The 10,055-nt window shown below is 50.3% G+C and overlaps 1 long non-coding RNA gene across 1 annotated transcript; it reads left to right on the forward strand.

Moving 5' to 3' along the window:
• The first annotated feature begins 7,593 nt into the window (after window positions 1-7,593).
• Window positions 7,594-9,828, forward strand: LOC104650583 (uncharacterized). Its single transcript, XR_744177.3, has 3 exons — window positions 7,594-7,742; window positions 8,766-8,860; window positions 9,444-9,828. It is a non-coding gene; the product is annotated as an uncharacterized LOC104650583 (long non-coding RNA).
• The last annotated feature ends 227 nt before the right edge of the window (window positions 9,829-10,055 follow it).

The following is a 10,055-nucleotide window of genomic DNA, read 5'->3' on the forward strand; positions in this document are numbered from 1 at the left end:
GAAAGAGGAAGCCACACTCTACCTGGGCACCGGCCCAGGCAACTCCTTTGTAATGATGCTGCCCAGTGCTCCAGACTCTGCACTGGGATGCTTCTATCAGATGAGGCACCATGGAGGAACGTCATATAAAGAATGAGTTTTACTTTGGCTGGGCATGGAGGCTCATGCCTGTAATCCCAGCACTTTGGGAGGCTGAGGCAGGCAGATCACCTGAAGTTAGGAGTTTGAGACCAGCCTGGCCAACATGACAAAACTGTCTCTACTAAAAAGACAAAAATTAGACAAGTGTGCTGACGCACACCTGTAATCCCAGCTACTCAGGAGGCTGAGGCAGAAGAATCGCACGTACCCGGGAGGCGGAGGTTGCAATGAGCCGGGACCACGCCACTGCACTCCAGCCTGGGTGACAGAGGGAGACTCTGTCTCAAAAAGAAAAAAAAAAAAAAAGAATGAGTATTAAGGGAGTGGGAGAAACCTCACTCTCTCTCCTACTCCCACCCCTCACTCTTTGTCGTCTCCCCTCCACTCCCAGACTCCCCAACTGCCAGAGTGATTAGGGCCCCTTCAGGGAAGCCTATTCTTTTCTTTCTTCGCATTTTTTGACTTCTAACCCTAACCCTTCCCACACTCTAGCCCTCTGCCCTGGATCACAGCCCTCTTTTCTGGATCACCCAACAAAAAGTGTAGACATTCTCTTTGTTCTGTTACACCCCAAGAAAGAGAAAGAGAACACATCTGGCCGGGTTGTCCCTCCCTGTGGCCCAGTGCCCCACCCACCTTCCCCCAGCAAACCTGGAAACTGGAAGGAAGGAGTTCCCACCAAATTCCAGCCTGCTTCTGTGAAAGCAAACACCTCTTCCAGCTGAGAGCATTTAAGTGAAATGCACAGTGTAAATAAACAGTTTTTCCTGAGGCCTGCAGGGCTCTAAAAACGCCATGACCATGCTCTATAAATTGGCTAAGCTATTTTCGATGGAAAACAAGAGCTGCTTAAAAGGCTTAGTTGCCCTGGCTTCCCCAGACTGTCTATCCACCTCCATCTACTTATCCTTTTACCATGCCTCCCCTACTTCCTTCAGACATGCTCCCCTCCACTCCTCCCACGCCGGCTCTCCAGAGGAAGTGGAAGTGACGTTAGAGATTCGGAAGTGTTTTTACAAACCCCCTTAGCCTCAGGTAGCCTCACAAAGCCACACAGGAGGTGTGGAAAGAAGATGGTCCCTAGTACTTCCTACCATTGCATTGTTCTAGCTGCCAAGATGCTTTCCTCTGTATCATCCCTGGGAAGGCCAGACACGTCACCCTGTGGGCCCTGGTTCAGGGATCTTTCCAATACTTCCCTGACAAACTGGAGACGTCTATCAGGTCTGTTGCAGCAGCCAAACATAGGCACCTTAGACTCCAGCCTGCTGAAGGCCGCAGCCCCTGTGACCCTGCCCCGGGCCCTCTCCCTGACCTGCCTCCTTTATGTGTTATCTAGTCTGTGGAAGCTGCTTTTCCCCTCAGTGGTTCCATTTACAATTCCAGACTGGAAGATTTCTTCTTCTATTGTTCCTCAATGAAGCAATCTTTTTCCTCACTGTCTTCCCTTGCTGGTCAATTGACCTCATGTAACCCAATATCAGAGAGGAGCCAGCTGGTGGGGGGAAGAGCTGGCGAACTAGAGAAAGTGAGAGGATGTGGTGCCAAAAGTGCCCTTTACTTAAGCACCCCGCGGGATCAGGCACAGACGCGAGTCTTCTTTATTGCTCATCCTTCCTAAAAAGGTATGCATGTCCAGGAGCATACTGTATTTCTTTAGTAAATTACCCCCACGCCACCATCGTGACTCTCATTCCATCAACGACTCAGTGACCTGAAAGAAACTGCCTTGGCCTCTGAGGTGTGCGCCACGGTGCTGCTATAATGGGGCTCTCCAGCAGGACCTTCTGGTGGGGCCATGGTTCCCCCATGACTCCGGCCTCTAGCCAGGACACAGACAGGTTAGTTCAAGAGCGGCATCATTCCCCAGCCTTCTTCTGTCTGCTCCCAGGAATTTTCCTTTGCAGCTCATTTGCTCCTATCCCTTGAGACTCAGTTCTCAGCGTCACCGTGAAGACTTCCTCAGGCTCCTTGACCCCCATCAGGGGTTGGGCACCCCATCGGACACCCCATCACATAGTACCTTAGCCATTCTGGAGTCACTCAGACTTCAGATTCTGCCACCCACATCCCTCACCTATTGCCCTGGAAGACCCACTGAGGCCAAGGCCACACATCCATAAGCCTGCCAACATCCAAGGAGATGCCTGCTGGGACCGCTGCACTCCAGAGCTGGCTGAGGCAGCCCCACCCTGCCCGCTCTCCTCCCACCAGCCTGCCTACCATTTTAGCATCTGCACCAATTCATTCTTTTATTTGTGTATCATATTACCATCCCTAACATATACTTTTAGATTAAATATTGAGTGTGTTCACATTTTCTTTGAGGTTTAGTTTATATTATTAGGCTCCAGCCTTGTCCTCTCTGTGGAGAAATGACCCTTATTTTCCTTTGAGAAAAATTCCTTTCAACAATAATTTGCTTTTAGTATTCATTTGGTAAACCTGTAAAAGATTGGATGCTGTAACCGTGGGAGGACAAAGAAGAAGCGGGAGTAGACATCTTCGGAGATTTCAAAAGGAGAACAGAGATAAAACGTGAACAGCACTCTGTCCTTTGCTAGTCACTGGCATCTCTGTGCACAGCCTAACTCCTCACCCCACCCCCCAAAATGGCCCCTACACAGGTTAAAACTAGAGAATGACAAGGCTTTGCGCCCCAGCTAGTCAACCAAGACAAGAGATCTGGGCTAGAGTGCAGGACCCCAAAACGCAGGAAAGAGACAGGAAGTGAGATGGAAAAGCCCTGCCCCACTTATGGAGAGGAAAGAGTGGAGGAGGCGACCCCAGGGCTCTGCAAAGAATCCATTTCCACAAGACCGACATGAGACCGGGTGGGGGGAATCTATAAAGCCAAATGGCTAACGGCAAAGTATAGGATCACCGCAGGTTGCCAGCCAGTCCAAAGCTCTGTTGGCTCTAATTTTTTTACATCATCTTATTTCATATTCTTTTAACCTTTGTTTCCCTGTAAAAGTTCCTCCAAAAAATTTCAGTCTTGTCCTAGGGTACAAAGGGGTATGCTCACTCCCGCGGCAATAATGCTGGCAGACAACTTCACAGCCCCTTCCCTCCTGCCTGTTACATGCATCTCATCAGAGGGAGCTTTGGAGGAAGAACAGAGGGCTGGGGTCAGGGAAGGGCAACAGTATAGGATGGGGAGTTTCTGCTTCCTTTGAATCTTACAACACATTAGATGGTGTTCCTCCCATCCCTAAACAGGAAAACAATTCACCCAAACCTCACTCCTGAATCTTAAAAGCATCAAATTCTAATTATGCCACAAGTAGAAGAAAGAATTCAGGGTACTCAGATGGGGATCGGGAGTCTCCTCTCATTTCCGGTGGCCTAGAGGCAGCCTAAACCATTACGTAACACAACTATCCAAGGGGCAAAGTGACAGGGAGACACCTCTTCAACCTTACCCTCAGGCATCCCCATTTTATTCTCATCACCTCTTCCATCCAGCCCCGTCCACCTTCCTCCACTGCTCCTCTCCCCTCCCTCGGCCAGGCTACTGCAGCAGATTTGGCGACAGCGAGGACTCACAACTCCTTCCTGCCTCCTCCTCCTCCTCATTTTCTCTCCTCCCCTCCTTCCCCTGTACTTGCCCACGTGGAAGGGGAAGGGGGGCAGCTGGCAGTGTTTACCTCTCAAGAGTGCCCTCACATTGTCTAGGAACTACTGAAAACCCCTTGTCTCTGAATCACTTCAACTCTTCATAAGCCAAGGGACCTATTTTTAGCAAGTAGGGGCACCGAATGCAAGTTGGGCAAGTTGAGCTCAGAAAGTGTGACGGTTGGGCTCTAAATCCTTGACGGGGGACGTAAACAGCCCTTGAAAATGAGCATAATCATTTATGACGAAAAGCAACAGAAGAGACATAGAGGCAGCATCACTGCTGAGTGGATCTGTCTTTCCATCTCTGCAAATGTCATTTCTCCCCTTCCCTGTCGCCCCTGCTCTTTCTTCCTCTCCTGCTCCCTGCCCCTCACTTTACTGTGAGACACATGACAGCTGGCAGGCCTAGGAGGCTGGGAAGGACAGGAGGTTGAATCTCACAGAAAATCCAGCTACAGAACACGGCCCGGGATGGGCAGAGGGAGGTAGGGGCCTCATGCGCCCACCTGCCCTCCTGCCAACAGCTGGGTTTCTCTGCCTGCCTGCCTGCTCCCCCAACCTCCTTAAAGCCTCCTGTGATCATCAGACCCTGTCACCACTTCCCACTGGCAGAAGGGAATAACTTAGAGAAAAAGTCCATGAAATCAAGGGATAACTAGTTTCCGGTGTGCCAGTAACCCCCCTCCTCCTGGGCATTTCCCGTATTTGGAGTCACCAAGACAAGGCCACTGCACAGGAGAGTCAATTACCCTCCCAAGCTGAAAATGCACATTCTGTGGCACACAGACTTTCAACGCATGGAGAGGGTTTAGCAGAAGTCAGTATTATAAGTGACACGAGCCATTTTCTGAAGCCCCAAACCCCGGATCCATTCTAATCACCCTTAGTGTTTTATTAGAAGCCTCTCGGGGAAGTGGGAGCAGGAAGAGACATCCTTAGATGACCTGAAGGGTCAGCTCAGTGGCCTGCTACATCTCAGTATTCTCCATCACACTTGTTTGTCATCTGTTTATCTCCTCTTCTCCACCTCTGACTTTGCCCGTGACCCTCTCAGGCCTGTTTGATTTCCTTCTTGGGGGCAGGGGAGAGTGCCTTTCCAGACTAACAACAGTTGACTTCAAGGCCCTGCTCAGTAGCTGTGCCTTCTTTACCCAGGCCCTACTTTCCTCCCAGCCCCTTTCCTGCAACCTTACTCAGATTACCAGAAACCTTTCTAGTCATTGACTCTGAGTAAAACATCCACAATCATCAGAAACTAGCCCTCATTGAGGCTCAGTTTACCCTCACTCCCCACTACCATGCTCCACCAGAGAATTCTTACCACTGCAAGGCTAACCGCCTCAACAATGATGCTATTATTTCCACCTTAGTGCCTCAGCTGTGATGCCACTGTCATGCCACATCCCAGCATGCTAACGAGGAGACTCACTCCACTCCCATCCAATTGCTTGCTTGGCCCTTGATCCATGGAGATAAGAAATGAGAGCACCTTTCAGAAACTAACTCCCAAGCTTTAGCTTCCCCAAGCACCCCACTGCCTAGGCTCATCTGCCCCACGCAGATCTGGACTCCGTGAGCAAGATCATCAGGAGTTGCCCGGGAACTGCAACAAAATTCTGAACAGTTTACATAAAGTGGGCAGAAGTTAGTAAATGCAGTGCTTTCTGGAATCTCGAAAGTCTACATCCATTTTCTTTGTACATTAGTAGAACGATATTCAGTGGAAATAGAAAAGACTTCGAAGATGTGGCAAGTAAGTTAACTAGCTCATTCAAGGGCTGTCTCTCATTCAAGGCTGTCTCTCTTGGTCCAGCCTCAGCCTCGGCTGTCACTGACCCCTCCATCGTGTCTCTGCCTTCTCTGTGTCTCCCCTCTTTCTCTCTCTGGCCTACCTTATCTTCCCCTCCCCCCACTTGCTTTCTTCCCCAGACAGTTCCTCGGGTGGTAGGCGAGTCCAGCTGGCTTTGCACTTCAATTGTCGCTCAAAGAGAGTCTGTTGATTCCCCAGAGATGCAGGTTTCAGTGTAATCTGGGGACTCAACAGCACTCTTTGCCCTTCCTTCAACATCACCTTCTCTCAGCTACCTCAGAGACGCCCAACAAATGCCTATGATTCAATCACTTGCTAAAAAGAGAGCACACGTTAGTGAGAGTAGACAAGGCGAAGGAAATGGAGTATTGACATCAGGAGTTTCATTTTTTCTGTTCAGAACCTTCATGAACTGTACTATGCACCCTCTATTCAGGAGCCTCAGCTGATACACACCCTCCTAGTCAAATAGAAAATTTAGAAGAGTCTTTTCCTCTCTTCCCTAAAAACTAGTGGTCCCTGAGTCAGCCGACCCTTGTGACAATGATTGTTGAGAACTTCCAGTGGAGTCTTGAATCTCACGACCATTCCCTTTTCCCAGGAGAGACAACCAGGGGGGGCTCCTCCCCACGACCCCACCCCAGCAATCATGACAACTGTTATGTATACCACCCGCAGTTCATCCAGGGTCTAACCATGCCACAACCCACTCTGGTTCTCATTTGTTCCCTCCTCTTTCACCTCACTTCTAACAGGCTCTATCTAAGACACTTGGAAGGGCAGCCTCTCCCGGCTCCTACATCCCATGCTTTGGGTTTCCAGCTCCAGTGCATACCAACACCCATTCTCTGTAGTTCAATTCTTCCGTCTCATTCCCTCAATGGAGGAGTGTCTTCTGCAATTCTCATAATCACAGGGGGAGACAAGCAGACAGCTGGAATGGCCTATTTTCCTGGCACTCTTTTACTTCTCCACTCACTTCCTCCTATTGCCTTTGAACTACTAGACCTGAACAACCCCTGTCCTACCCTTCCAAAGGCAGCAAGAGTAATAGCTAGCACTTACTGAGTGACAACTATGTACCAAGCATGCTTTTGCTGAGCTTTTCTGGGACTCCAGCTCTCAGTCCCTGTGACACTCCGTCTTTCCTTTGTCAAACTTTCCACCGCTCAACTCCCTGTCTCATCTCTGTCTCCAACACCATCTTCTAACCACTTATGGGATAACCCACTGTCATTCTTCCGGAGGCCACATCTTATGTGACTAGACCCTTCAAGGATGGACCACTCCATCTCTAAGCTCCGACCCTCACCAGCTTCTCTCAGGAATTGTCTCATGGTCCAGGCTACCCTTTTCATCATCCAAGCCAGCTCTTACTAAAATGCCCTTGCAGAGAAGCCATTTCTGCGGGCAAAAACACTGCCTCACCTCCCCACTGCCAGTTTAGCCCCCGATTCCTGGACCTTTAGAGTCCCCAGAAATAACCCCATCATCTCCCCCCCCACCCCAGGCCCCAGAACCTATCCAGACCCCAAGAATGGCCACAGCATTTCACACAGGTTACAAGAGCTCCAATAAGCCATTCTGGCTCCAGCCTTCTGCTGCCTGACTCCTCTGCCCCCATCCTCCGGGTCCCGACCACCTTTCCCCTCCCTCCTGCCCACTCGCTTGCCCGCCAACTGTTTGGCAAAGCCAAGCCCCCTTTATCAAGCGATTCAATATGACACTCTCATTTTCTCTTGAAGGGTTCGTCTGTACTTTGAGAGCCCCAAATGCATTCTTCTTTGGGGGGAGAAAATTGCTTTTCACCCGTTACTGAGAAGACGCTGGATTTTGAGCGTGAGAAACGGCTGAATCAACTTTGGGGGGGAAAAAAATAAATAAAACCGTTACCCCCAGGATCTCGTGATGCGAGGACTGACTGGTAAACGGCCACCACGCTTCCCAGGCTCATCATTCACTGGGCTACTGACCTGTCCATCACTTCTGCTGGGCCAATGAGGACTGCCCCCGCCACCGCTGTTGGAGGGCAGGCCTAACGCTCCCGGCTATTTGAGCCCGTGGAGCAGATCCTGCTGCCCACAGCTGCTGGTCTCACCACCAAGGCCTGCGCATCGGAGGCAGGGGGAATGGGGAGGGGACGGTAGGGTCAGCCTAGACTCACACACAGGTTAGAGCCTTTGGACGGGGAAGGGGAAAAGGCTTAGTCCTTACTAATGGGTTTCATTAACGGTAGTGTTAGGTAGGCTGCACTGGCTGGATTCCGCCCCCACACCTGCCATTCCGTCATTCTGTGACCCTGGGTGAGTCTCTTCCTCATCTTGGGGCTCAGTTGCTTTTTCATAAGGAGAGGATTGATTGTCCATGATCTTTCAAGCCCTTTGCTTTTGGATATCGTGGAAGATGCCCTGCCTCAAGAAGGGGAGAACCCAGATTACCCACAGGCTAGTTGATTGTGAACGTCAGGGAAAGGGCCAGAGTAGAGAAGCACTACCAGTGCAGAGCCAGGAGGATGCTCAAAAGGAAGGAAGGAGAGACGCCCTGCAGCCAAAGGGAGAGCTTGGAGGGTTAGGGGAAGTGGCTGCTTACCAGAAAGGCCTCCTGAGTGTGACCTCAAAAGACAGAGGATGGCCCAACGCAGAGGCTCACGCTTGTAATCCCAGCACTTTGGGAGGCTGAGGCGGGTAGATCACTTGAGGACAGGCGTTCGAGACCAGCCTGGCCAACATGGCAAGACTCCATATCTACCAAAAACACAAAAATTAGTCGGGTGTGGTGGCAGGCGACTGTAATCCCAGCTACTCAGCTACTCGGAAGGCTGAAGCACAAGAATCACTTGAACCAGGAAGGTGGAGGCTGCAGTGAGCCAAGATTGCACCATTGCACTCCAACCTGGGTGACAGGGTGAGACCCTGTCTAAAAATAAGAGGAAGCATTTTGGTCCACTCAAACAGGGTTAGGTAGAAAGGAAAAAGCTATTGAAACTGAAGAATGCCCTGTAACCCCACTTTTGGGTTGGTTTGATTCTTTCCTGTAGTTTCCTGATAAAAGGTCCTTTTGAAACATTCTATTCTCACCAAGTTGAACGGAGATGTGTTCCCATAGTAAGAGTGAGGCCCCTGCATTTGCTGCCTTCTCGGTTTTCCCAACCAAGACCGTGGCCTCCTCACTGTACCCCATTCATATGCCTCAGAAGCTGACAATGACTGTTGGGCTTTCCCAGTGAATACCGGAACACCATTTCCTGCAGCCTGAAAAGAAGACAGTATAATTATTTGGCAGCAAGAGGTGAGCATGGGTAAGAAGGGCGGAACTCTTTCGCCCATACCCACCCCTACTCCTCCTTTCTTTTCCCCATATTCTTTCTCCCCATCCCTTCCCTCCCCCGACCTTCTGACTCGAGCCCAGGCCACCAAAATGTTTTCCACTCCTCCCTCCCTCCCCAGAATTTCCGGGAGCCTGAAAGAAGGACTGTTCCCTGGCACTAGTTTGTCATTGTCTGCTCCACTGAGAAATAATCAGCTCCCAGAAAGTTTGAGAAATTGATTTGCAGAAACAGGGCACCAAATCAGTTTAGAGGTAGGGTCTGTAGTCAGGAGAGCTGACAAACGCCATTTCCCCGACCCACTGGGTATCTGAATACTTGTCATTGGCCCTTGAGAGCTCATCAGCTGTGTGTAATAAACTTGCCCAGGACCAAAGTGCCTCTTACTGCTTCAACGTCTACCAGAAAGATTCCACTTGTCAAAGTACCTGCCTCCCTACATGGACTTTTTCCCTCTGTCTCCTTTTTCTTGTCTTTACACTCTTCTCCTCATTGTCTTTTCTCCTGTGCCTTTCTCTGTCTCTGGTTCAATTTTTTTTTTTTCAGCCCAAGCCGGAAACCAGAGACATGATGATGGTAGTGGTGCCAAGGAGGAGCTTTAACCTGAGTACCAGCCACACACAGGAGGCAGACCACCCTTCCGGCCACACTTCGAATGAATGTTGGCCCTCACCTGGGTCCTCAAGTGCTTTCCCAGTCACCCCCCAGCTGCCAGATTCCCCAGGCCTACTATAGACGGGCCACCCCACTTTACCCCCAGCACCCTCCAATCATTAGAACCTGACTCCTGCCTCCCATGCCTGCCTCCATGGCAGGCCCCTGCAGAAACCAAACACAGTCACCTTAGACTCTGGCATACTGAGACCAGGGCCCGATCCTGGCCCTCTCACCTGCAATTTACTATTTAATAAAAATGTTGTTAAAGAATATTCATGCATCTGCAATATGTTTGTTTCCGAATGTAGCGTCAAATGACAGCCCCCCTTCTTTCTCCCCTTCTTCCCCGTTGTATCCTTTCTGGGATCGCAATGACAAGGAAAGGCTAAGAATGAAGGTAAATTTGGGGGAAGTGCAACAATCTTCATTTCTCAGAAGAAATCGACAGTAGACTGTGCTATACAAGGCCACGGCGTTTCAGAGTATAGATGCCCCTGTTCC

The sequence above is a fragment of the Saimiri boliviensis genome, chromosome 6, assembly GCF_048565385.1.
Source record: "Saimiri boliviensis isolate mSaiBol1 chromosome 6, mSaiBol1.pri, whole genome shotgun sequence".
Classification (NCBI taxonomy): domain Eukaryota; kingdom Metazoa; phylum Chordata; class Mammalia; order Primates; family Cebidae; genus Saimiri; species Saimiri boliviensis.